At 40.2% G+C, this 27,051-nt stretch overlaps 1 long non-coding RNA gene across 3 annotated transcripts; it reads right to left on the bottom strand.

The window, feature by feature from the left end:
- Nucleotides 1-2,241: 2,241 nt before the first annotated feature.
- Nucleotides 2,242-16,288, bottom strand: LOC109500656. Of its 3 annotated transcripts, none has more exons than XR_006599199.1 (8): nucleotides 13,681-16,288; nucleotides 13,340-13,579; nucleotides 10,483-10,687; nucleotides 9,895-9,965; nucleotides 9,577-9,720; nucleotides 7,954-9,386; nucleotides 6,641-6,821; nucleotides 2,242-2,779 (listed from the first exon to the last, which is right to left on the bottom strand). It is a non-coding gene; the product is annotated as an uncharacterized LOC109500656 (long non-coding RNA). The 3 variants fall into 3 exon arrangements; XR_002158346.3 differs by having other exon boundaries at nucleotides 2,244-2,779; nucleotides 9,189-9,386; nucleotides 13,681-16,281; XR_006599200.1 differs by having other exon boundaries at nucleotides 2,244-2,779; nucleotides 9,189-9,386; nucleotides 10,529-10,687; nucleotides 13,681-16,281.
- Between the last annotated feature and the right edge of the window lie 10,763 nt (nucleotides 16,289-27,051).

Here is a 27,051-nt window from a genome sequence, read left to right as displayed (position 1 = left end):
GAGTGAATGGGGGAGAGGGGCAGAGGGACAGAGAGAAAGAATCGTAAGCAGACTCCACGCTCAGCGCAGACCATGACAGGGGTCAAAGGACTTCGAGACATAAACACTTTATTATTGTCTGTAAGTTTATTAATTTTGTTTCTTTTCTATTTCCATTCAAGATTTCTTTTTCTTTCTTTGGTTCATCTTTTTGCTCATCAAACAGTATAGTTTCATAATAATTCATCTCAACTACTATGGCTATTGAGGTTTATTTATGGAAATGAGCCATTGATGGATAGGAATTATTCAGGGCCATTTAAAACAAAAGGGACTACAATAGCCCTGATGTGAGACAAACAAAATTAAGGAAACAGAATTATTTTCAAGAAGATACTAGCCTCTTATATCTTGCATTCATAAAAATTTCCCCATATTTCAAGTGTCTTCTAAAATATTTGCTATTTTACTCTTTTTCCTTTTAGCTTGACATTTACATGCTAATAACTCTCTTCTAAAATATTCACCCAGGCGCCTGGGTGGCGCAGTCGGTTAAGCATTCGACTTCAGCCAGGTCACGATCTCGCGGTCCGTGAGTTCGAGCCCCGCATCAGGTTCTGGGCTGATGGCTCGGAGCCTGGAGCCTGTTTCCGATTCTGTGTCTCCCTCTCTCTCTGCCCCTCCCCCGTCCATGCTCTGTCTCTCTCTGTCCCAAAAGTAAATAAACATTGAAAAAAAAATTAAAAAAAATAAAATAAAATATTCACCCAGCCTAGGAGTAGGAAACCTAAATGCATCAAAAACTATGGAAGAAATGGAAAAATATTGCTAAAGGATTACCACCTCAAACAAAGCATACTAGATTGACAATCTGTCAAATTTTTAAGGATCAAAATAATCCCTAGGTTATAACATTTTTCCAGAGAAAAAGAAATAGGAAAACATTTGAAAATTCACTTAAAAATCAGCATGACTGTAATACAAAAATTTGACAAAGATAATTTTTAAAAAATCTATAGTCCAATTTTGCATGTTAATAAACATGCAAAAGTTTTATCTAGCTGTATTAAAAGAGTAATATACAGAATGTTTATTATGGTACCTAAGAATTCATGGATGGTTTGCTAAAGGGAAATACAGGAATGAAAATTATACATGAATAGGTCAAAAAACAAGTCACATTATTATCTTACCATATGATCAAAAGGCATAAGACTCAATATCCTTCCTATTTTAAACTTTCAATAAACTTGGTACAGAATGATAGAGAATACAACCATAAAATCACACACACACACACACACACACACACCTCTTTTTCCAATCAATAGCCATGCAACACCATTCTTAACCATGACACCGGAGGCAATCTCATTAAAGGAAGAAATACATAGGATACTATCACCACTGCTTTTGTATTTATAACATAGTATAAAAGTTCTAGATAATATTGTAAATCTTAAAACAGAAAAAAGCGTGTATTGTTATTTGCAAGTAATATGATTATTTATTTAGATGGCCTAAAAACCAAATCCATCCAGGGGACTGCTTTTGTAAATAAGGTTTCATTGCAATATACCCATGCCCTTTCATTTCCATACTGTCTAACGGCTGCTATTGAATATTTTTGGATACTCAGCAGAGGTGAATATTTGTGATAGAGGCTACACTTCATTTTAGCCAAAAGGCTGAGAAGTAACATAGTTTTGACAGAGGTTGTATTCTCACAAAGTCTAAAATATTTACTATTTGCCCTTTACTGAAAAAAAAAAAATTGCCAGCCTTTGATCTAGAGTAGATCAAAAGATTCTACCAAAAAATCAATTAAGAAGTCATTAAGGTGGCCAGATATAAGATATACCAGAGAGAGTTCTATAACACACCAATAATAATAATTTGTATAATATAAAAGAAAAAATCCTACAAAAATAACATTTAAACGTATATAATAGGCAGGCTCTATATGAAGAAAATCACCCTATTTAATAAAGGATATAAAACAATATGTAAGTAAATGTAGAACATAGAATGTTTGTGAACTGGAAGACTCAATATCATATAAATGACAATTCTTCCCATATTATCTTATAAGTTTAATGCAATTTCAATAAAAATCACAATTTAGAAAGGGAATAACCAAAATGATTCTTTTTTAAAAAATATTTTTTATAACGTTTTATTTATTTTTGAGACAGAGAGAGACAGAGCACGAACGGGGGAGGGGCAGAGAGAGAGGGAGACACAGAATCGGAAACAGGCTCCAGGCTCTGAGCCGTCAGCCCAGAGCCCCACGTGGGGCTCGAACTCACGGACCGCGAGATTGTGACCTGAGCTGAAGTCGGACACTTAACCGACTGAGCCACCCAGGCGCCCCCAAAATGATTCTTAAATTGTTCAAAAATCGTGAACAAGTAATGGCTAATAAATGGCCCCTCAAATATATAATGCTAGACAAAATAGAAGTTCATTTCTCATTCACCGGAAGTCCAAAATGGGCATTTCAAATGGGCAAGCAGCTCTTTTTCAGAGAGACTCAGGGGCCCAGGCTCCTTCCACCTTATAGATCCCCTATCTCAACACAGGGTTTCCAAAGTTGTCTTCGGGATCCTTTCAGTCTGAGATAGCTGAGAAGGGGAAAGATGGTGGAGAATTGCTTATGTGAAGTCTTATTTTTATTGGCAATTCTGGAGGTGTCACACATTGCTTTCCCTTTACATTCCTTTCCCAGGTCTGGATGGCATTGATCACGTGACTATAACTAACTGCAAGGGAGCCTGGGAAATGCAGTCTGGTCGTGTGCCTAGAAGGAAAAAAAAAAATGGTTGGCAAAGAGTCTACACAGTTTGCCATAGCACCAGATGGAGAAGTCCAGAAACAGACCACAGCATATGTCAGAATTTATAATGTGATAAATACGGCATTTCAAATCAGTGAGGAAATTACAGTCAATTAACAGGGCTTGGACAATTATTGGTTATATCTTTAGCCTCACATACAGAATAAAATAAATTCCAGATGTACTACATTTAAGTATATATATAAAAAAAGAAACCTTTCAAAAACGAGAGTAAATGTAGCCTGTTTGATATTTTGGTGGAAAAGGCCCTTATTAAGCAGAGAAAGGGAAGAAATCATAAAGGAAAATTGATAGTTTGAGTATTTAAAAATGAAAAACTTCTGTATGCTGAAATTAAAAAAAAAACAATTAAAAAGGCAAGTGACAAAAGGAAAAACTATTTGAGAGCAAAAAGATTAATATCCTAAATACAAGAAAGTTCCTAATAGCAATGAGAAAGAGATGAATTCCTCAGCTGAAAAATAGGAAATAAAATGAGATGTAGGTGGCTAACAAACATATAAAAAAGTAAATCTCAGCACCAACAAGGATTCCTGAGAAAGACTATGACCTTACCAGCCCTCTCTGAGCTCTGGCTTTTCCATCTATGAAACCAGAATAAACTCAGAAACTGTTCTTGGGGTTCTGTTTAATTAAATGAGATAACCCAAGTACAGCATGCAGTAAACAACAAATACGAGTTATTGCCATTCTTATTCTAAGTGTTCATGGTGTATTTTTAGGTGAAAAAAGAAAGAGTTAAAATGTACACTCAGTCTGATGTCATTTATTATTCACACATACCCCCATCCACCAAGGAAAGGAACACAGCAGGATTTTAGCAGGATTGTTTCTTGCTTGTGGCCATAGGAACAACGGTAATTTTCTCCTTCATACATTGTGGCGATTTCCAAAATTTTCAAAATAAACATGTATTGTTATGTTTACAATTATAAAAAATTTAAGTGCTCATCTTTGAATCATTGTTGAGTGACCCGAAATTATTTCTTAAATTCATCTGGGACTTATTAGTTTCTGAAACCAGACTCTGTCTTCAAAACCGCTGTCCAGAGGCCTGAGCAGGGGAAAATCACAAATAGGCTTTGCCTCAGTTTCAGCTCAGTGACAGAATCTCTTTTTTGCTTGTCCAAATGAGGTGTGAGATCATTAGCCCTGAAGGACTCAGAACGTGAACTGAAACATTCTGAACAAAACTAGACTGTAACAGATAGAATTCCAAGGAGGGCAAAATGATACATACAGGGATAGGGCAGCACTTGGTGCCTGGCTCCTCTCAACCCTGGTTGGTGCTCCTTTGCTGCTGTTCCGTTCCTTCGGCGACTTCCTTCCTTATCTCCCACTTTCTTTTCTGGGCTTCCCCTTGCCCACTGCGGTTGTTTCTTGGGAAAGTTAACCTGGGTCTCAGTTTCCTCATCTACAAAATGGGGTGATTAGTACCTTCCTGGTCAGATTGTTTTATATAATGCACTTAGGATAATGCCTGGCACACAGTAGGTAAAAGGACAGTAAAAGGACGCTGTTACTATTCTTCAAATGTCAACGTATAGAACTATATATTCACTTTTTATGGTCTTGTTTCTAGGGTGGGAAGTGAAGTAGGGGCTCTGGGGTTTGGGTGAAGCTCACCTTTGCCTATACTGTACTTGGATAGGTAATTTCTGAATAGCTTCAACTAAACAAGTTTCGTTACACATTCATTATAGCTTGTCCCTGAAATGAACAAATCAGGAGCGTATCATGAAGAAGTCTGCTTGTGATACAGTTCCCACATGTAGTATCTTCTCAGTCACAGCTCTTCTAAGGGAAGGCGCCTCACCCAAAGCCCCTAGTATGGGCAGGGTGGTCATATATTATCTCTGGAGAGCCACTTCCTTCCTTGGCCACACCTGATTAGACCAGCATGTGCTCCTGACACAAGGGCCACCAAATGAACGAGGGCTGACTAGTGGCCTGTGACCATGTTAAGGGGAAACTTTTTTTACTCCACCCCTGTTATTCTAGAAATACCCTCTTGGTTCTCCTCTGCCTGGGGAGTGACTGCTCTGATCCTCTTGAGGGTAGGCTACTTCTAAGGGGTCATGCATTCTCGTGCTCCTTTGGGGTTGGCCCCTGGGTGGCTGGGAAGACAGGTGTGAGGGGATCCTGCCCTGGTCCCAGCTGTCTGTGATGGGTGGCACTCTGCTTGAGAATGGGCTTTCCTTAGCAGGCCCATGTGGCTCTCCTCTGTTCCCTCTCCTCTGTTCCCTCCTCCAATGTGGCTCAATCAGCGACAATAGTGCCATATTGGCTTCTATCGGCTCTGTGTTTTATTTCCAGCCTATTCAAAACTTGAGTAGGGAAGAGGAGTGTTCTTTATTGGAGGCCTCTCTACGATCCCAAAAGAAAAGGCAGCTGGGCTCATCAAAGCATCCCTCAGCCAAAGATTGAACTCGGCAGTCCTTTTAGTTAAATACCCAACAGAAAACTCTTCTAATGTGCAGAAGGGGGCACGCGTTAGCATATTCATGGCAGAGGTGAAAAACTGGAACCTGTCTACATCTTAATCAAGAGTGGATGGATAGGTGAAATGTGCTTTTATTTACTTTTACTTTTTTCACTTTATTTACTTGACGGAATATATACCATGCTTAAAAGGGATAAGCTAGGTTTATATGTTTCAATATGGATGTAGATCAAAATCATTATGTTGAATGAAAAAGGAAAGTCACAGCATGTGATAACATTTATGTAAATGAAAACACACACACAAAAGAGAATCCTATATTGTTTGTGGATGTGCGTGTATGAGAGAGAACCAAAAGACTAAATCAAAGCAGTGATAGTGAGTGATGGTGATTGGTTTAGGAGAAAGAGGGAAAAGGAAAGTAGACTTAGGTTGGCTCAGGAGAATTCTATCTGCAATATTTTACTTTTTATTTTTATCTTTTTATTATTTTTTAAAATTTATTTATTTTGAGAGAGAGTGTGCATGGGCGTACATGTGTGAGAGGGGTAGGGATGGAGAGAGGGAGAGAGAGAGAGAGAGAGAGAGAGAGAGAGAGAGAGAGAATCCCAAGCAGGCTCCCTGCTATTATTGAAGAGCCTGATGTGGGACTTGATCTCCCCAACAGTGAGATTAGGACCTGAGTTGAAATCAAGAGCTGTACCGACTGAGCCACCCAAGTGCTCCTGTTTTTACACTTTTTAAAAGATGTTATTTGTAAGTAATCTCTATACCTGATGCAGGGTTCGAACTCACGAGCCTGAGACCAAGAGTCACATGCTCTACTGACTGAGCCTGCCAGGCACCCCAATATTTTACTTTTTAAGAAAGAATCTAAGCATATATTGTATAATTTTAAAAGGTGTACACATAGGAAAAATTCAGTAAGCAAAGATGACAAAATACCAACAGTGTTCATCCCGTTTCATGGAAAAGTGGGTGTGCTAGATTATGCATCGTACTTTTCTGAAAAGAAACCTTTTCTAAAACAAAAGGAAATCACATAAAATGGGGGTTTCTCTAGAAGGAATCTTCCAGATCTAGGAAGCACAGGGGCCAGACAATCAGTGTCGGGGTGGCAGCTGGAAGACTGTGCTGTGGCTGAGGAGGAGAGGTCAAGGCAGGTGGGGGCCACCTTCAAATCGGACGGGAGAGACCAGGGCTGAACCAGCAGAGTAAGCCAGCACCCAAGATCCTGTCCCAGGATCCCACCCAACACCATGTCACATTTAGTTCTCATGTCTCCCCAGGCTCCTTCTGGCTGTGACAGTCTCTCGATTTCCTTGTCTTTGTTGACCTCAAGGTCAGTTTGGGGGAAGTACCTATCAGGTATTTTGCAGGATGCTCCTCTGCCGAGATTTGTCTGATGTTTTCCTTGTGATTACAGCAGGGTTATATGTTCTTGGGAGAAAGATCACGGAGGGCAAGCGCCTTCTCATCTCATCACATCCAGGGAAACTCCTGTCAACGTGGCCCGTCACTGTTGACCTGGGACTTGATCTCCTGGAAGGTTACATTTTAAAAGCTGTTTTTCCAGTCACTCTGTTGACCCAAGTAGTGACTGTAATGGAAGAGAACAGTCATCTCCAGTGGGGGCAGCTCAGCCTCACAGAGCACCCCGGGAAAGGTCGCCTTGATCCCACTTGTGGGAAGGCCTGGCTCAGCCTGTCCCCTCAGACAGGAGGTAGGCGGGGCAGGCCTTGAGCTCCAGCTGGAGGGCCCCGAGGCTCGGAGCAGGGAATGGGAAACTTCCCGGGCACACAGGAAAACCACCAGTGGAAACCAGATTCTCCTTTCCCAGGCAGTGGGGAGGGGTATCTCGAGAGTACTAGCATTTACATTTAATAAATATTTAGAGAAAAGACCAAACTTCACTTCCTGTAGCTGATAAAGGCCCTCGGAAATATTGGGGCCTTGCTACTTTGCAGCAAGCCTTTAATGCGTCCTAGTTGGCGCCCTGTCACAGACCCTGCAGCTGCTATTTCAACACTCCTCCTTTTATCCACCCTCCACCATCCCTGGAGGGATCCTCTTAACCCCAGGGAACTGCTTATTTCCTCTCCTGTAGGGAGGACGAGAGTCTGTCCTCAGCTGCCACACTGCACCTTGACCCACCCCCCCCAACCCATGTCTGCCTCTCTCCCCTGCCCAGCCCTTCGTCTCCCCACAACCCCACGATGTGCTCTCCTTTAACCTGCCCGTTTCCCTGGCCTCTTCTTGTTCAGTGAGCCACACTCCAGCCTAGTTCCATTACCTTCAAGCCATTCCCTTGTTCCTCTCCTTTCTTTAAATGGTCCTTCCTGACCCTACGCTTACAACTCACCCCTCCTCACCTCTGCATTTCCTAGCACCGAGCTCCAGCCGGGACCAGACTATGTGTAGTTCCCGGAAAGTGTCAGCTGCTCTCTTTCCGGCCTCTGCGCCTGTTGTAGTCCATGGCCTGAAACGCTGTCTCCGCCTGCTCCCCTCTGCCTGTGTCATTGGCTGACCAACCCCCACACTTCCTGGCTCACACGCTGACAGACCAGATTTTCAAAGCACTTCCTCCAGGAAGCCTTCCCTCACTCCCAGAAACCAGAACAGGCCCCTGTTACGTACACTCAGAGCACCTCGTACGGCCCATCTTGGCACTTACCTGATGGTACTGAAACCGCCTGGTCTGTTCTCTGCCCCACGGATTACAAGCTCCTTGAGGCAGCAAGCACATCTTGCTCATCACTACATTCTTCAGATACCAGGCCTAAAAAATAGTTGGAGCTCGAAACTAGCTGTTGAGTTAAAGGAGCAGGCTAGCCAGCTGCTTCTGCCTTGAACATGAATTCCCGTGTTCCTATCATTCATGACACTTTCACCACCGATCATCATCTTCATTTGCCTTCCGTATCAGCCACCTTGTGAAGCGACCTTCTGAAGAACTTCCTCAACGCAGCGGTCAACGGTCCCTTCTCAGTCCTTGGTCCATTGGCTGAGACGTCTCCACTGGCTGTGACACTCTTGTTCGCTCTTCCTTCCTTTTAATTCTCTCCTCCTTGGATTTCTGGAATGTCGTGCTCTCCTGCTTCTCTCCCCATTTCTGCGACCTCTCTTTCTCAGCATCTATCACCCTCTTCTCTCCCTTCTCCTGCTTTAACATGTCCCAACCTACTTTTGTCATGTTCCCTCCTAGGCTTGCTACTTGTCCTTGCTTCCCTGTTTCTGGGAACAGCATCAGCAGAAGGGAGACCCAGCATCATCTTCAACTTCTTTCTCCCTTTGTGAGACCTTCTAATTAGGAGCCAGCAAGTCTATCAATTTCTGTTTACCAGATGTTGCTCTAACCCTTGCTCTAGGTTAGGCCTTCGTTCCTTCCAGGCTGGACTATTGATAGTTGTCGTCACCTCCAAACTGGTCTCACCCCTGGCTCCACTCCGCTGTCACCCCTGCCCAAACTTTCCTTTGCACTCTTCCGGTTGTGATGCATCATGGCTTGCAATGTCCAGTTGCTGTCTGTTCCCTCTGGAATAAAGCTCACACTTCTGGGAAGAATGCAAGGCCTTCCTCAAATAGCACAACCTTTCGAACCTGATCTCCCAACACAGGAACCCTTCCTTCTTGCACTTGAACTACTTCCTGCCCTGCCCTGTCTAGACCTCCTCTGGCTTCTGCCTGAACTGTCCTTGCCCACCATGCATGTGGAAATCTTACCCAGTTTTCATGCTTTGTATAAACGTCGCTTCTCCTATGAAGTCTTCCCTAATATCTTGCCTTTGCTCTTTATTTTATGTCAGGATGTCATCAAGCTCTCCTTGGCAAATCAGTCCTGAAATCTCAGGTGCTTGACCCACTTATCTGCCTCTCATGCCACAGTTTCACGTGAGTCAGGCAGCTCACCTTGGTAACTCTTCCCCAACAGTGACTCAAGGGTCCCAGCTGCTTCTGTCTGTCCGCTCTGCCATCTCAGAAGTGTCTGCTTCCAGGGGTGAGGAGGTGAAGGGGGAGGTCTGGAGAATGCTTGCCCACTCTTAGCAGCCTCATCATTTCCGCTCACATTTCCAGTGGTGGGAGCTCAATCACAGGGCCTGGAATGACCTACACAGGAGGGTGGAGAAGGTAGGAAAGCACATGGACATTGGGTCAGCACTGCTGGGCCACAGGGTCCTGCAGCCAGGGTGACCACCCTGTTTGCCTGGGACTGTCTGGGTTCTGGCCCTGAGAAGCCCGGTATCCCAGAAAAGCCCCGGATCCTAGGCAAACTGAGAAGGCTGGTCGGTCACCCCACCTCCAGCTCTTGGCTCTTGTACTCCTGTACAACTATGTCATCCTTGTCTGTTTCCACTTCATCCAGATGTAGATTACAGACTTCCTGAGAGCAGGGACTGGATTGCACGGATCTTTTTCATCCCCGCAGGGTCAAGAACATTGTCTGTAGTGAGTAGATAACCATAAATTTGCATAGAAATTTAAAATGTCTTTTTGGCTTTTGATTATGTGAATAATACATATTCAATGTAAACACACACACACACACACACACACACACACACACACACAACCACCCCAGGTGAACAAAAAGGGAGAAAACAATTTTTAAAATTACCTTAATTACTAGCCCTTCTTAGAAATGACCACGCAGCTTTCAGGTTCAGGCTCACACCCACACATTCGAGTCTGTAAGTGAATTGTAAAGAAAAACCGGGTCATATTTCACAGGCTGTTCTCTAAGTTCTTTTTCTCATTGAACAATATATCTCATAAATGTCTATGGCATTAAATTGAAAATGATATAATTAAATGACTTGCATTTATTAGGCCCAAATTGTAACATAGCTGGGAATACTGGTATGATTAGCAGCTGGATCATGTTCTATAACTTGGCATGCTAACCATTTGGTATAATTGACTGGTGGTATTTCCTTTTTTGAAGTAAATGTAAGTGATAGAAATTGTTCCAGAACATTGCAAAAGATGGGCAGCTACCCAGTTCATTTCATGAAGCTTACATAACCTTGATACTTCAAACTGATCAAGAGATCATTAAAAAAAAAAAAAAAGACAGAAAACCTATAGGCCAAGCTCTCTTAGGAATACAGATCTTAAATGAAAAACAAGCAAATATACTGTAAGAAGATACCAAATAAATTAATAATAATGTTTAATAAGACAATAACCCAACCCTCATACAGACCTTCCAATATGTCAGCCAGTAGTCTGAGTGCTTTACATATACTAACTAGTTAATCCTCATGACATCCTGTGAGGAAACCTTTTATGGGTGAAGAAATAGGTCCAGAGTGTGAGTAACTTGTCCACGGTCCACGGTGACCACCCTCTAGGACTACATAGGTCTTCTATTCCAGCAATGCATGGATGGGTCATTTCAAGGGCATGTCCTGAAACAATGGAGTACAACAGTAGGTTTAACAAGGAAAACAAGGTCATCTTGATACTAAAAAAGGCATTTGAAAAACAGTGATATCTCTTTTAATAAAAGTATTACAAAAAATAGAAGCAGAAGGGTGTTTGTTTATACTAAAAAGTATATATTTCAAACAATGCATTTATTAAAATTTAGGTTCAAAGTTCAGATCCCTCAATTCTACCTATTAGCAACTGAAATATAAATCACCTGGGAATACTTTATAGGCCATAGGAAAGCTTTCTCTTTTCTACAGAGTATCTGTGTTTGAAAATGTTGAGAAAAAAAATCTAAAACATCACAATGAAGAAAGGAAAACCTCCCATAAACTTCTGTTCTGAGAGAATGCCTCAACATTTTTATCCATATATGCTTTTTCCTTCCTGAATTAGGATCACAGTTATACCATTTTGAAACTTGTTTTCTTTCTTTCACTATTTACTGTGAATAATCTCCTTTGTCATGAAGTTCTCTCATATATGAACTTTAATGGCTGCATAATATTCCATTAAAAGGATGTACCATAATTTAACCATTTAACCTCTATGTTGGACACTTAAGAGGTTTCCCTTTTCCCTTTTTCTTCCTTCCTTCCATGCCTCCTTCCTTCCTTCCTTCCTTTCTTGCCTCCTTCCTTCCTTCTTTCCTTCCTTCCTTGCCTCCCTCCCTCGTTCCTTCTTTTCTCTCTCTTTCCTTCTCTTTCTTTTCTTTCTTTCTTTCTTTCTTTCTTTCTTTCTTTCTTTCTTTCTTTCTTTCTTTCTTTCTTTCTTTCCTTCTGTCTTTTTTCCTGGCTATTATGAATAGTAACACAATTCATATCCTTGCCCCTAAACCCTCTTTCACAGCCCTGATGGTTAATTTAGGTCAAATTCCTAGAAAAGAGCTCCACGTTTTTTATGTTTCCTGCCAAATTACCTTCCTGGAATATTTGCACTAATTTATGCTTCTTCCAATAATATAGGAGAGTGCCATTTCTGCCACACTCACATCTTCCAATAATTCAAATGAGACCTGTATGTGGTTACATACAGAAGATGTTGCAAAAACTGATCGTTAGAGATGCATCATCCTTCTCAACAAGAGGGAACATACGCCACAAAGCTGTCTATGCCTCCCAAAATAATTTACAAATTTAATCCAATGCCAATAGTAAATTTCTTAGAATTTGCCTCAAGGATTCTAAAAGCTATCTGGAAGAAGGAACAAGGGAGAGTATCAGCAACTGTTGTAAAAGAGAAGAGTGAGGACAGGGACCAATTCTCATTGAAAAAAAATGTTTTAAATTATTTTTTTATGTTTATTTTTGAGAGAGAGAGCATGACCAGGGGATGGGCAGAGAGAGGACCCAAAGCAGTTTTGCACTGACAGCAGCAACCCCAACATGGGGCTCAAACTCACGAACCATGAGATCATGACCTGAGCTGAAGTCAGATGCTCAACCGACTAAGCCATCCAGGCGCCCCTTCTCATCAAACTTCTGAAAAGCAGTAGTAGTTAAAGCACTAGCTATATGAATCCAAGCCCACTTCCTTGTCCTTTGTGCCAAGCTATTCTTCCACACAGATTAGCTGTTGGCAAAAGAGGTCTTCTCACCAGCTGATAAAGCCTTGTGGAACTCAAGGTCGTAGCTGCCACTTCAATCCCACGTTTTAATTAATTAAGAGCAGAGACAAATCCAAATGCAAGTTTGTTATTTTTCACAAGGCCTTGCTTTCCATGGGGAGGGGCTCCCAACAGAAACTAGATACACTATCAGTGGGCCTAACTGCCTCTCTTCTATCTTACTGCTTATTGAATATGATAAAAACAGCTATATTTACACCATGCTATTAACTTTTTCAAGAACTTTCTAGGGCCCAAGTTGAGTGCACAGGCAGGACGAGGAGGCACAACTATAGCTCCAGATGAAATTCAGAATTCCTGTGATTATACAGGAGTGGGGGACGTGCTGGCACTTTGGCTGGTGTCGGCTGTGTTAGAGCCCCTGACGTAAAGACAGGAAAATGGAGCTGTTTGTGCCCCCAGACTCAACATTTTTTTAATACCAGGGATTAGACTCCTTCCCTGACTGCTGTAGTTTAAAACATGGTCCTCAGAAAACACGAGGTCCCTCTCTATAAAAGCACAAGTTCATTTGCTGAAACCCATCTGTGGGAAACTTTCCCATAGAATGTTGTTCCACAGGACTTCCCATTTAAATTATTTGAAAGAAGGACACCATCAACACAGAAGGAATTTGAGAGAGAGAGGCACCCACTCACCCACCCACACAGATGCTCACATACAGCAAAATCAAACCAGTTGGCATTGACACCCAAGCCCTCTGAGTTCAAAAGCAAGAGCCACCTCAGAGTTCCCACCATCTGAAGAGGACCTTGGCTTTTTCCTTTGAAGTGTTTCCTTTGAAGGTCAAGGTAAAGGGGCCATGTTGACTCAAGAAATTGCTAATCTATAGAAGGATGTGGCCTCTGCTCCATCACACATTTGTAATGTTCACATGAGGTTAACAAAACAAATGGTTTTGACTGTAATGCATGAGCTGGGGCCAGCCTTTCTTCTCAACTTGTCTTCATCACAAGAACATTCCTTTGGGATAAGGTGAGACCCAGGCTAAGAAAGAACTCACAGGGTTCGAAAACCGGTGGCAGGGTTCATTTTGAGCCTCTTGAATCTCTGTAGTCATGCAATCAGAACCGGTGTCCTGAAGTTGGCTACTGTGTGCCACAGAATGAAGACTGTGCTTGGAGACAGAAGATCTGGATCAAATCCCAACTCCTTTGTCCCTTATTACACACTGCCATTCCTGATGGGTTTCTTCACAGTTCTTGACCTGCCTAATTCCTGTTGAAGAATTTCTTAAAACAAGCTGAAAATGTTAAAAAACAAACAAACCCAAATAAGACTTTTTCAGCATAGAACCCAGAAGTTAAGTAGGACTTAATAAGATGGTTTCTAAGAAGTAGATACCTTGGCATACAAGAGAAACACCATCACCGAGATAGTCTGAGCCCGGGCAGAATTTTGGCAGGGTAGCAATTTGTAGAGTGTTTAGCAGGCTCAGTTATACTAAAAAACAAAAACAACAACAACAACAACAACAACAACAACAAAACAAAAACCAAACCCTCCCAACAATACAAGAAGCATCACTAGAATGTTTGCACCAGATATATCATTTATCTTGGTATCTCCAGTACCCAGCACAGGCACTGTCATACATTAGTCGAATTCAATTCATTAGGAGATGCAGCATGTTCTCTCCACACTCATCCCTACCCTCATTCACACAAATATTTGGTCTCAATTGTGGGCATACTAAAAATGATATGTGTCACAATCTAAAAGTGTTTCTCCATCTGGAGAGAGTAGGTTATCTGGCAGAGTCAAAAGACTGGAAATAACAGATCATTACAAAAGACTTTGATCAAATATTTTGTTTTGAGGTTGATACTGGTTACATACCTCCCCCAACTCCACCCCCTTGCTAATAAGGTCACCCATGGGATTTGGAATGGATGTTGCATATGCCAGTCACCAAATGGCCTGCTTCAGAGCCCCAAAGGGTCATATGTTTGGATAAAGTCCCTCCAGCCTCTTTGTTGTTGTTTATCTCGAGTCCTAATTCAAGGGGATTCTTCCATCACTTTTTTTTCCCCAATGGAAATGCCACCCAGAGAGCTAGGAGATCAACAACAGAGTGTGTAAGGTAGGTGGGGATGGAGCCTATTAGTTTAGGTAAAAGAACAGGCATGCTTGGGGTTTAAAAGAGTGATTTTGCCTACCCTAAGTTAGAATTTCACATATAAATATGAATATAAAAAATATATACATAAAGCCATATATAAACCTACCTTTCAATCTATCTATCTATCTATCTATCTATCTATCCATCTATCTATCTTATCATGTATCCATGCAGGTGCCTCTATATCTGGAGCTACTTGTACAGGGTATAAATGACATTTCAACAATCACATGAGCAGTGGGGCAAAAAGGAGCCAGTTTTCTCCATATTCACAGCATTTTGTATTGTTCCAAAACACTAAGTTCACTCAATCTTCACTACAACTCTGCAAGGTAGGGAGAGTGAAAATCATTTTCCCCATGTGAAGGTAAGATGTATGCCCACATCACTGTGGAAGACTGAGTCTCTCCTCACCCAGGAACTGGACTGGCCTCAAGCCACGCTGGACACTCTCCCTAGCCCCTTGGTGGTCTTTATCGTCGAGAAGTGTCAAGAATGCCCTTTATCCCATTCCTCCAGATGTTCTCCTAAGTGGGTGGTGGGAATGTCACCCTGCAGCCCTTCAGGCCGTCATGTGAATGAAGGCCCCTATGTGGATATTCTGAAGAAATCTGTCAGGAGAAGGCTGAAATCCAAATGTGGACACTGGATGTGCCGGTGATGTCTCCACCATTTGGTCGCCTCAAAAGATGTTGGTTCAGCTGCTTTGGGAGGGATGGGAATGATATCTGGAGATGCAGGGCCAGAGGCCCACATTGTTTCTGAGGCATGGCTTGATGGTTGTGATTAATTGGGGAGATTGAGGCGGAACGGTCCATAGGAGTTAAAGGGACTGATCTCTTAGATACCTTGGAAGTCCTACTTGTGAGTTCTGTAGATAATATGCAGTTGCTCAAACTTCCAACACACAAAAAAAGAAGTGTTAGCAACAACTGCTTTATGTTCAATTCCCCTTTGGTCTCTTATCTACATTGCCACCAGAAGAAAACCAGACACTGACTCTTTCAACAGCGTAGAACCTTAACAGGAGTTTTCTTTATGTAGTAGAACACTAAATGATTTCCCCCTCCTTTTTTACCTATTTTTTTCATATTGTCTACAAAAAAAAAAAATCCCAAGTATTCCTTTAGAACACTTTAAATGTGTTTTTTAAAATCCTTACATATGTTCTTTTGCCCTTAGGATAAACCATATATTTGTTCCTGATGATAAGACCTTCCATCTCAGTCTCCTGCTGTCCCCCTGTGTGTCCACCATGGAGCCATATATGCACCCCACCCCTCCCTGAGGAATCGCTCCCCATCTTGCTCTCCCCAACCACCCTCTGCTTTGTCCCCCTACCCGTGTGGTTCTGCATGGAAACCTGCTTGGGTCCTTAGTCTCCTTGGCTAACACCAAAGCATTATCTCCTATATGGCACCTATTCTGAGCCCAACCTCATTCCTGGCAGGTGCCCCATAGTCAACAAACTCACAGTTCTGAGAAGTTGCTAGAAGTCACTCATACTTAGAGCAAAAAGGAAAATGTGAACATTTGAAAAAGCTCAGAATGTCTTTGGGAAAATACAGTGATGATCTAAGTTTGATTTCTTGCTTAAATCTGGGATCGGCTTACAATATAACTTCCTGATGGGAAAGATAGAAGAAGTAAATTTAGTGTTGACAGAATAGATATTATAATTCTCTATACTTATGTAGGGATGAGAGTTTACAAAATGCATTTGAACTATGTTTTCTCTTCAACTTTTTAAGTTTATTTATTCATTTTTGAGAGAGAGAGAGAGAGAGAGAGAGAGAGAGAGAGAGAGAGAGCACAAGCAGGGGAGGGGCAGAGAGAGAGAGGGAGACAGAGAATCCGGAGCAGGCTCCAGGCTCTGAGCTGTCAGCACAGAGCCCAAGGCCGGGCTTGAACTCATGAGCCATGAGATCATGACCTGAATTGAAGTCGGACACTTAACTGACTGAGCCACACAGATGTCCTGGAAAAGTTCATTTTAAATTTGCCCCTCCTTGTGGCCTGTCAAGATCTCTTTGTCTTTGTCTTGATCTCAGTTCAGGTCTTGAGCTCATGGTCATGAGCTCAAGCCCAGAGCTGGACTCCACAATGGACATGAAGCCTACATAAAAAAAAAAAAAAAAAAAAAAAAAAAGGTGAGCCAAAGACAGTAACAGACACCTCATTAAAGGGGATAGACAGATGGCAAATAAGCATATGAAAAGATGCTTCACATCATATGTTACTAGTGAAAAGATATGCCACCTGAGGAAGCTAATCAGTTAACAGTAAATAGTACTGTACATGCTTCCCATCATGCTATCTGCTTATCTTGGGACTGTTTGAAGGGAAGTTCTGAACACACATCAATCCCCTCTCCACTCCTCCCCATTCTCCAGGGATGCTCTCCCAAATTTTCTGCTTTTTTCCTTTTTTTTTTTTTTTTTTAAGATTTTATTTTTAAGTCATCTCTACATCCAATGTGGGGCTCGAACTCACAACTCCAAGATCAAGAGTCATATGCTCTACCAAGTGAGCCAGCCAGCTGTCCCCTGTCCACTACTTTTCTTTCTCTCTCTCTTTTCTTTTCCTTTTTCTTTTCTTTTTTTTTTTTTTTTTTGTTTGTTTGTTTGTGCACCACTTCTCAATTTTAGCTTTGGACTTTACTGTGGTTAACAATAGATAAAACTGTACTATTTCATTCTATTCCTTTTGGAGAAATATAGGAATGAAGTTGATATTTAAGACATTAAGAAAATGCATTCAACTTCGGGAAAAAATAAACATTCTGAAGGAAAAAAAAGAGGAGGCCCTGGTGTGATGTTAAATGTAAAAATAAACTAGACACACAGAAAAACAAGATAATTAAGAGCTAAATATTAGATTTGCTTTTTAGCAAACTCTAGCAAAATGAAGTCCTTTAGGAAATCTAAGAAACACACACACACAATACAATATTAGAAAGGGAACAACCAACCTGAGCAATATAAACTAATTTCTTAAATGATATATTAATAAGTATAAATACCTCCATGAAATTATTTTTCAAAAAAAAATAGCATTAACTTAAAGTAGAAATCCTGAAAAAACTAACAATTGTGGAAGTAACTGAGGATGTTAAAGACCCATACAAGGAGTTCACTGTTGAATACTTCCAGACTGCTCCTCCAGACATTATACAATTGATAGTTCCTGCGTTGTGTAAAACCTTCCAGAGTATAGAAATATGAGGAACTGCCTGATTTCTAGGCCTTCATTCCAAAGCTGATAAAGATAGTGAAAAGAATTAAAAATTGGAGACCAGTGAGGACAAAGAAAAAGACTAACCTCTTTTGAATTAACATAATAGCATATGGAATTTACTAACACATTAAAATATGAATATACCAAAATCTAGTAATTATCCCCCAAATATAAGAAGGTTCCACATAAGAAAATGTATTAATATAGCAGGTTAATTTAATGTTTTGACAGTTTATTTATTTATTTTGAGGGAGAAAGAGAGCATGAGCAGGGGAGGGGCAGAGAGAGACAAGAGAGGGATGCTGAGCACAGAGTCCAATGCGGGGCTGGATCCCACGACCGCAGGATCATGACCTGAGCTGAAATCAAGAGTCAGATGCTCAACTGACTGAGCTACCCAGATGCGCCTAGAGCAGGTTAATTTTTAAACATATCTCTCAACTGGTTAAACTCAGAAGTTTAAATAGGGCTAGAAATCTATTTCCCTAAAATGGTGAAGGGTATCTATTCCAAAGACCTAATCAGCATTATATTAGATATATGGAAAATGTCTTTGAAAAATATTAAATTAATAAATTTCACTTCCCTTTTGAATCGCAGTCCCCTGACAGGCTTCCATCTCTCAAACGAGCAGGCAGATATTTGATTTCTATGGCTGGGTGCAGAAATGTTTTGAAGTCTTTTTTTCCCTTTCCTTTTGGAAACTAGCCTGGATGAATGTTCCCCAAGCTTTCCCACAGAACAACTGGGCCTTGAAGCTGATGCTCTTTAGCAGGAGGCTTTGGGGGGGGGGGTGCGGTTTGGGGCAAGGATCTGACAGAGAGGAAGTAAAAGCCTACCATTTCCTACTCATGGGTATGGAAGGGAGAGGGAAGTGGGAAGAGGGGAGACAGTTTGAAAGAGTGCAAGGTAAGAGATACCTGCTCCAACCTCTCCTCCTTGGGGGCCTTTGATGGCTGGGATAAGTAAGCAGGGATCTGTTAACATGAGTGAACTTCAAGGACTCTTGTGTAGACCTCTGGGGGCAGCTACACAAGGCAGGTGGTGCCTTCACCAACATAAAGGAGGGTACCCTCGCCTAGCATCATTCCAGAGCAGGGAGGGTCTCTCTTCCAGGCTCCTTCCTTAGGGAAGGATCTGAAAGGAAGGGAGTGGAATTGGAAAGCCAGGAATCCTGCTAGGGACTCCTTGTGGGGAGGAGCCTGGTGACTGCAGCCGAGCTGAAAGCCCAGCTGAAAGAGGCACATGGTGGAATTCAGAGGGTCTGTAAGTTCAGAGACTGAGGGCTGTTGGGTCACCAGGCTCTGACCGAGCCGCCAAAGAGATCAGCCACAGCCCTCACCTGCCAATGCCTGCAAAGGTTGGCAGTCACCAGGCAGACGAGGGGCACCTCGGGAGAGATTAGTGAGGATCTGAAGGTACCACACACATTGGAGGACTTCTCTTTCACTGGCATGAGACACAGGCAGCTGCCTACAAGATCGGTGATGGTATGGTCCAGTGGGTTAACAGTGTATCTCATTAGTGCAGTGATGCAAATCATAGCATAGGTGGAAGCATGTCCTCAGGTTTATGATCTGAATATTTATCTTGCTATCATTGATCGGTTAGAGAGCTAAACTTCAAAATAAAAGGCTGAAGATAAAAGAGAATATTTGATCACTGGAAGGACACCAACTTTAAGTTTTGGAAACATGAAATAAATTGGAGAGGAAACAATTGAAAACCCCCACAGGCAGTCTAAGAGCTTCTGCCTAATAACATAAAAGTGAAAGTGGAGCTTTAGGGGCCCCTGAGTGGTCCAGTCAGTTAAGCATCCAACTTTGGCTCAGGTCATGATCTCACAATTGGTGAGTTCGAGTCCCTGGAGCCTGCTTCAGATTCTGTGTCTCCCTCTCTCTGTCCCTTCCCAGCTTGTACTCTCTCTCTCTCTCTCAAAAATAAATAATAAAAAAAAAAGTGGAACTTTAAAAGGTAGTCTTAAGCGTGTAATACATACATGATCCTTCCTTGACAAAATAAAGTTTGTCTTTAACATCTGCAACGTTCATAACATTGGGACTAGCGGTAACATATTATTTATTCCCATTAAAATAAAAGATGCTTGTGGCTGCTTGCTTTTATTATTATTTGACATTGCTTTTAAATTGTGGGTAACACAATAAAACGTGAAATTAAAAGATGTAATGATTAGAAATGAAAAGATAAAACCATTGTTATTTGCAAATGGTATGATACTCCTCAAAAACCCAAGAGAATCAGTTGAAAATCCTTTAGAGTGATGGCTCTCAGATTTATCTGCAAATTGGAATCACTGGCATATGCGAAAAACTCCTGGTGTTCAAGCCTCACCACAGAGTCTGGGATTTAACTGGTTGGGGATGGGCTTAGGCTTGGGAAATTTAAAGATCAGCAGGTGATTCTTTTTTTTCCCCCCTAACGTGCAAACAAGTTTGGTAATGGCTGCTTTATAATTAATAAGCGCGTCCAGTAAATTGGTTGCAATGAAGAGAAGTATACAAAAAACAACTAGCTTTCCGATCCTAGAAATAATCAGTTAGACAATAGCACAGAAAAAGGGATCCCATTTATAATAGCAACAAACACGTAGGATGCCTGATAATCGTTTTAGCAAGAAAAGTATGCTATTTCTGCAAAGTAAATTATAGCATTTTATTGGGAGACATAAAAGCAGTGTTGAATGAATGGAGATACGTAGTGTGCTCTCAGATTAATTTATAGATAGAATGAAGTTTCTAGGAGGATTGAGGGGAGAGGGGTTAATACATACAATCCTAAGAGAGTTTAAATTTGTATAAACCAACTTTTTAAAAGTTTTTAAAAAATTGAAAAATAACAATGGACAAAATTTGCCTTCCTAGGTGTTGAAGTGGGTCTATATCTGGTGCAATTCTGGTCTAAGAATAAGAAGATTCATAGAACAGAATAAATAGTTCAGAAAAAGACCCTGGAATATTTGGGAGTTTATATATGCTAAAGACAACAGTGGAGAAAGGAAGTACAATTCAAGAGTGGTACCTTAAAAATTGAGGAACTATTTGAAAAATTCGTTAAATGTTGAATTTTCACTCTAACTCAAAATAAATGCTTAATAAACTAAAGAGTTGAATAAAAAATAAAGTAAAAAAGAACAGAAGAAAATATAGGTAACTTTTGATATATGGTTGGGAGAAAATGGTTAAGCCAAAAGGTAATAGGGAAAAAAAACTCATCCAAAAAATCAGAAATAATTTATTACATAAAACTTCAAAAATCAATATGTAGACAGAAATAAAACTAAAAGGCAAACAAACTGGAAGAAAACTGTTGCAACAAATGATAAGGGATTAATATCCTTAATTCGTAAAGTGTTCTCAAAAGAAAAAATTGAAGTCGCAAAATGAAAATGATCAAAAGACATAAACAAACAACACTCTTAAAAAATATACAAACCATGAAGATATTTTCAGCCTCACTAACAACCAAGAAATATCAATTTAAACAATAAGACACCATTTTTAATTTATTAAACTGGCAACATCAGGAAAAAAAAATGTACTCACCACAGGTTTTGTGGGACAGCCAGACAAACCCTAAAGAGACTGTAGATTGATTCTTATCTTTCTGGAAAGCAAATTGGCAATATATACCCAGAATCTTAAAATGTTTTTTTTTTTTTTCCCTCTGACACATAATTCTACTTGTAAGACTCTATCTTTTGCAAATAGGAAAGGATTTTCTTCAGAGGAATAGTCTGCAAGGCATTATTAGTAACAGTAAAAAACTGTGATCAGCCTAAATTTCCTGCACCAGAGAAACAACCATGATACATCCCTATAGTGTAACAGCACCCAACATATACATTATTTTCACAATCAGAGAAAAATGCTTTCTAACACATATATCAACACATATATCAAACTTAAGTTTTACAGCTAGTGGATTTCACTTCTACTTTTGCATTATCTTCAATACAAATACTTTTTTTTTTTACAAGTGTTTGTTTTATAATCAGAAATAAGAAGAAAAGGACAAAAATAAAAAAGGCCAGTGACGACCATTGTAGAAAACTCATATTTATCAAAGCATCAGAATCAATAGATAAATAGGAAAAGGACAAAATAATTTACATAAAAGGAAGTTAGCCCTGTACATATACAATGTTGTTCATATTTGACTTCTCTGGTAATAAATGCAAATTAAGCCAAGTTAAGGCATGAGTTCATGACTGAGGTTAAATTAAAAGCATAAAATAATTTCCAATGATGAACAGGTTTGAGTGAAATTAATTCCACCCTTAAAAGCGTGGGGCAGTGTCAATTAACCCAATGGGTCTGTAAAAGCAATTTGGTTCCACGCATCAAGAACAGTAGTAATGTTCATATCTTTTGAAAACTCAACTTCCTTATTGGGATATACTACTAAGGAAATTATTCAAAATGAAAAACAAAGATAAAGCTATCCACATCCATCTTACTTAAACTGTTAAGGTAGAATATAAAGAACAAGATACATCATGGCATATCAACCCAACAGACTGTTGAAATGCTATGAAAATAAAAGAAAAATGTATTTTTACTATCCTTGAGTGGAGAATAATGCACAAGGAAAACCTGTATACAGACTGACTGTGACATTTAAAAATAGGCAGGAAAAAATAGTCAGAAACTAGGAAGGACAACAAGAGCGTCTTAAGGTGGTAAAATCATAAGTAAACGTTTTTCATGATTTAATTGAATCTCAACATGACCTTGTTTTTTGACAATGCACAAAAATCAGAGGGGAAAAGTATTAGGGGGTGGATGAAGGGACAAACAATATTTGTACACTAATTACTTGTACATTTAAACATCAATGGTGACAGGGACCTACTTGTATATACACTTATAAAGTAGGCATTACCCTCATTTCCTTAAATGAGTAACACAGCAGCCTTAAGAGGCAAATAACTTGTTTGAAATTACAAACTCTGGAATGAAGATTTAATCTCCCTTCTGACTCTACTGTGCCACCTGACTTTTAATGTGTAGACTCTACTGACAATTAACTTCTATTTGTTCAGACCTCTTTGGGTATGGTGAAAATTATGGACCATCTTCCTCAGAAAAACTCACATGCACACACACGAATTTGCATATTCAACACCTTCTAAGGATCGGGTCATCAAACACCATGGCTTATGGTTAGTCTGGTTATTGTTAAGAATATCACCTTTTATTCTCAAAATTGTTCTGGTTTGGGTTACAAATTATATATAGTTATTTTTAATTATAAGCCATAATTATATTCCTTCCTTTTTTTTTTCCTTTCCCCAATCTCACTGGTTTGTCCTTAATGTCACCACTGGTGTAACCTCTTCAAGTAAAGCAACCAAAATAGGGAGTTTTCTCCACCTACACCGTGTAGGCAGGGAATTGGGACCTCTGTGACTAACCATCTACCATTAAGTCACGTTTCATTTTGTACCATGTAAGTAGCCTTCACCTGGGGAAGTTGAAAGCAGAGGTCTGAAAAAAATTGGACAGTAGGCATTGAGTAGGTTTTGGCTGGGTAAGAGGAAGAACTGGGCATATACACAGCCTCTGGTCAGGACTCACTAGCTGCCCGCAGTGGACACCCTGAATACCTGGGAGGGGGTTAGGAGATGATGAGTTCTAGATAGTTCAGGGTGAGCAATATGGTGCTGGGACAAGGTCAGCCGCCAGAAGATAACATTTTTTGCAGATATTCCAGTCATGCTCCATGGCCACACTTGGTCTGCCTTTAAAGTGGCCTCTTTAAGATAAAGATATTTAAACAAAGCTGGGGCCACAGTCCACTGAAGTGGGAAGGGGTCTGTAGCATCACATGGGGAGAGCTGGTTCCCAGAGAGCCAGCACCGAGCATCCTCAGGCTTGCTGGGTGGGAGGCAGACGGGCCCAACACGTCCCCTCAGCAAGGAGTCCCTCAGGACGTGTGGCCGCTGAGATTCCCACAAAGAAACAAGGCAGATAAGCATCATGTTCCCCACAACTCTCTTCTCAGATGCAGGGATATGCTAAATACCAGCATCAGCGGCAGAGAAAAAGGGCTTCAGGAGACCTGTTGGACCAGACCAATACCATTTGTCCACATCAGACAAAGCTGGAGAAACAGATTAGATACTGGCTCCGGAGGAATTGCGCTGGTTGCTGGGAAGCTGGTCTCAGAAAGATGCTGCTGAGAAGGCCTTGTCCTCAGAGCCCAAACGAAATTGGGGGAAATCATGAAGGCTATTACTGAGAAGCATTGTCCACAGCGAGGGTGGAGGAGATCGTAATGGACAAGAATGTGGCGAGGAAAGGCTCCTACTTTTCTCTGATTCAATTTGTCCAAAGCAAGGGTTCTTAACCTGGGGACCTTGGACTCAGAAGAAAAAAAAAATTCTATTTTCCTTAACTTCTCTTAAAAGTTGTCTTTTTATTGAGAAGTTGACAGTAAGGACTTTCTCAGAGAAAAAAAAATGTTATCCTTTTCTTTCATTATGAATATGAACAACCAGCCACAGAGGTGGGAGCAGTACCTGTGACACCAATTGACATCATACATATTTTCATACCACATTCCAGTTGTAAATATTTCTTAAAATCATTTATGTTCATTAATTTTTGAAGATTACAGTAGTTATTAGGTCTGCCACTAGGTCTTGCTTATTTTTGCATTAAGAAAGCACATAGAGAGATATAGATATAGATATATGACATACGATATATATCCCTATATAATACTATATCACAAATATGGTTTTTTGTATTATTTTAATAGTTGTATCTCAATATAATGGATTTCCTTTGTCATGCTATGTATTTTATGTATTTAAGAATGTTATTCTGGATGGAGTCTACGGGCTTCACCATACTGCCAAAGAGGTTCATGGCATAAAACAATAGAAACCCCTGGAAAGCAAAATCAGCTACTTAGTTTTCATTATAGGTTGCTCTTGTAGCAACCTATTTCTGTTGTGAATTGGTAAGTAATTGTGGAAAATGTAACTGAGCCGTTTCCTGTTAGGCAGTTTTCAATAGATGCCTCCAGAGAACCCACTTGGCAATATTCTTATCTTCATTTAGTTATTCTTGTTTTGGGAACTCCTTTCCTTGCTGCAATGTGAATTCTTCTACTTTTCAACATATAGCTCATGTTTCATATCTGGGCAATGGCTGTAGGTCTTGTAGGCCCAAGAAATATGACCCTCCCACTTCCACCATGGGCTTGATCAACACCTTAGATTTTGGGGTGATTTTTCCCCAGTCTGCTCCCTCTACACCATCTCTCCAGAGGAAATGGATACTGCATGAGCACTGCTTATATTTTGGAAATGGTTGCTCAAGATTATAAGCAAATACACTAGAATCAGACTTTCAGAGTTATAAAGAATATGGAGGGAATAAGGAGACATAGATGGTACTATCAATGGAAATAATAATGGATGGCATGTTGAAGGCTATTGTACTTTATAGAAATTCTTATTTAACTCTCTATATAGAGTAGCTGACATATTATCTTCTGATTTAATTTATAGAACAATCCTCTATGGCAGATATTTTTTTTAATGTAGTCACATTTATTAGCCTTTGACTTTATAGTGTTTTCTTTTGTATCTTGTTCTTTTTTAATTTATTTAAATTCAAGTTAGTTAACATACAGTAAAGTCTTGGCTTCAGGAATAGAACCCAATGATTCGTCTTTTACAAATGACACCCAGTGCTCACCCAAAAAGTGCCCTCCTTAATGCCCATCACCCATCTAGCCCATCCTACCCACCTCCCCCCCATCAACCCTCAGTTAGTTCTCAGTATTTAAGAGTCTCTTATGGTTTGCCTCTTTCTTTATCTTATTTTTCCTTTATCTTATTTTTCCTTCGCTTCCCCTATTTTCATCTGTTGAGTTTCTCAAATTCCACATATGAGTGAAATCATAAGATATGTTTTCTCTGAGTTATTTCACATACCCTCTAGTTCCATCCACGTTGTTGCAAATGGCAAAATTTCATTCTTTTTCATCACTGAGTAGTATTCCAGTGTGTGTGTGTGTGTGTGTGTGTGTGTGTGTGTGTGTACCATACCACATCTTCTTTATCCATTCATCAGTCAATGGACAATTGGGCTCTTTCCATAATTTGGCTATTGTTGGTAGCATTTAAGGCAGATATTAATGTACACATTGTTTCTAGTAAGGAAACTGAGGCACAAAGAAGTTAAGTAAGGACATTCAGCTAAATGGCAAAGCCAAAGTCTGAATCCATGCCATTTTCACACCTCATGCCCTTAACCATTATGCTAATTTGCCTTTGTATGAGGCAAATTCTTTCTATATATAGAAAGGCAAATTCTTTCTATATATAGAAAACCCTAAAGACTCCACCAAAAAACTACTAGAATTGATAACATCAATAAAGATGCAGGATATAAAATCAGTGTACAGAAATCTGTTACATTTCTATACACTAATAATGAAGCAGCAGAAAGAGAAATTAAGAAAAGAATCCCATTTACAAATGCACCAAAAAGAATAAAATATCTAGGAATAAACTTAACCAAAGAGGTAAAGGATCTGTAGCCAGAAACCTATAAAACTTTGATGAAAGAAATTGAAGATGATACAAAGAAATGGAAAGACATTCCATGCTCATGGATTAGGAGAACAAATATCGTTAAAATATCTATACTAACCAGGGGCGTCTGGGTGGCTCAGTTGGTTGAGCATCCAACTCTTGATTTCTGCTTAGGCTGTGGTCCCAGAGTCATAGGATCAAGCCCTTGCATCAGGCTTTGTCCTGAGTGTGGAGCCTGCTTAAGATTCTCTCTCTCTCTCTCTCTCTCTCTCTCTCTCTCTCTGTCTCCCTCTCTGTCCCTCTCCCTCACTTGTTCACTCTCTCTCTGTCTCAAATAATTTTTAAAAATGTCTATACTTAACCAAAGCAATCTACACATTTAATTCAATCCCTATCAAGATACTAACAGCATTTTTTACAGAGCTAGAACAAGCACCTAAAATGTGTATGAAACCACAAAAGACCCCGAAGAGCCAAAGCAATCCTGAAAAAGAAAAACAAAACTGGAGGTATCACCATTCTGGACTTCAAGTTATATAACAAAGTCATAGTAATCAAAACACTATGGTACTGGCACAAAAATAGACACATAGATCAATGGAACAGAATAGAAAACCCAGAAATAAACCCACAATTATATGGTCAATTAATCTTCGACAAAGCAGGAAAGAATATCTAGTGGGAAAAAGAATCTCTTCAACAAATGGTGGTGGGAAAACTGGACAGCCACATGCAGAAGAATGATCCTGGACCACTTTCTTACACCATACACAAAAATAAACTC

The sequence above is a fragment of the Felis catus genome, chromosome B3 (genome assembly GCF_018350175.1).
Source record: "Felis catus isolate Fca126 chromosome B3, F.catus_Fca126_mat1.0, whole genome shotgun sequence".
In the NCBI taxonomy this organism is placed as follows: Eukaryota; Metazoa; Chordata; class Mammalia; order Carnivora; family Felidae; genus Felis; species Felis catus.
This window is presented reverse-complemented; position numbering and strand designations above follow the sequence as displayed.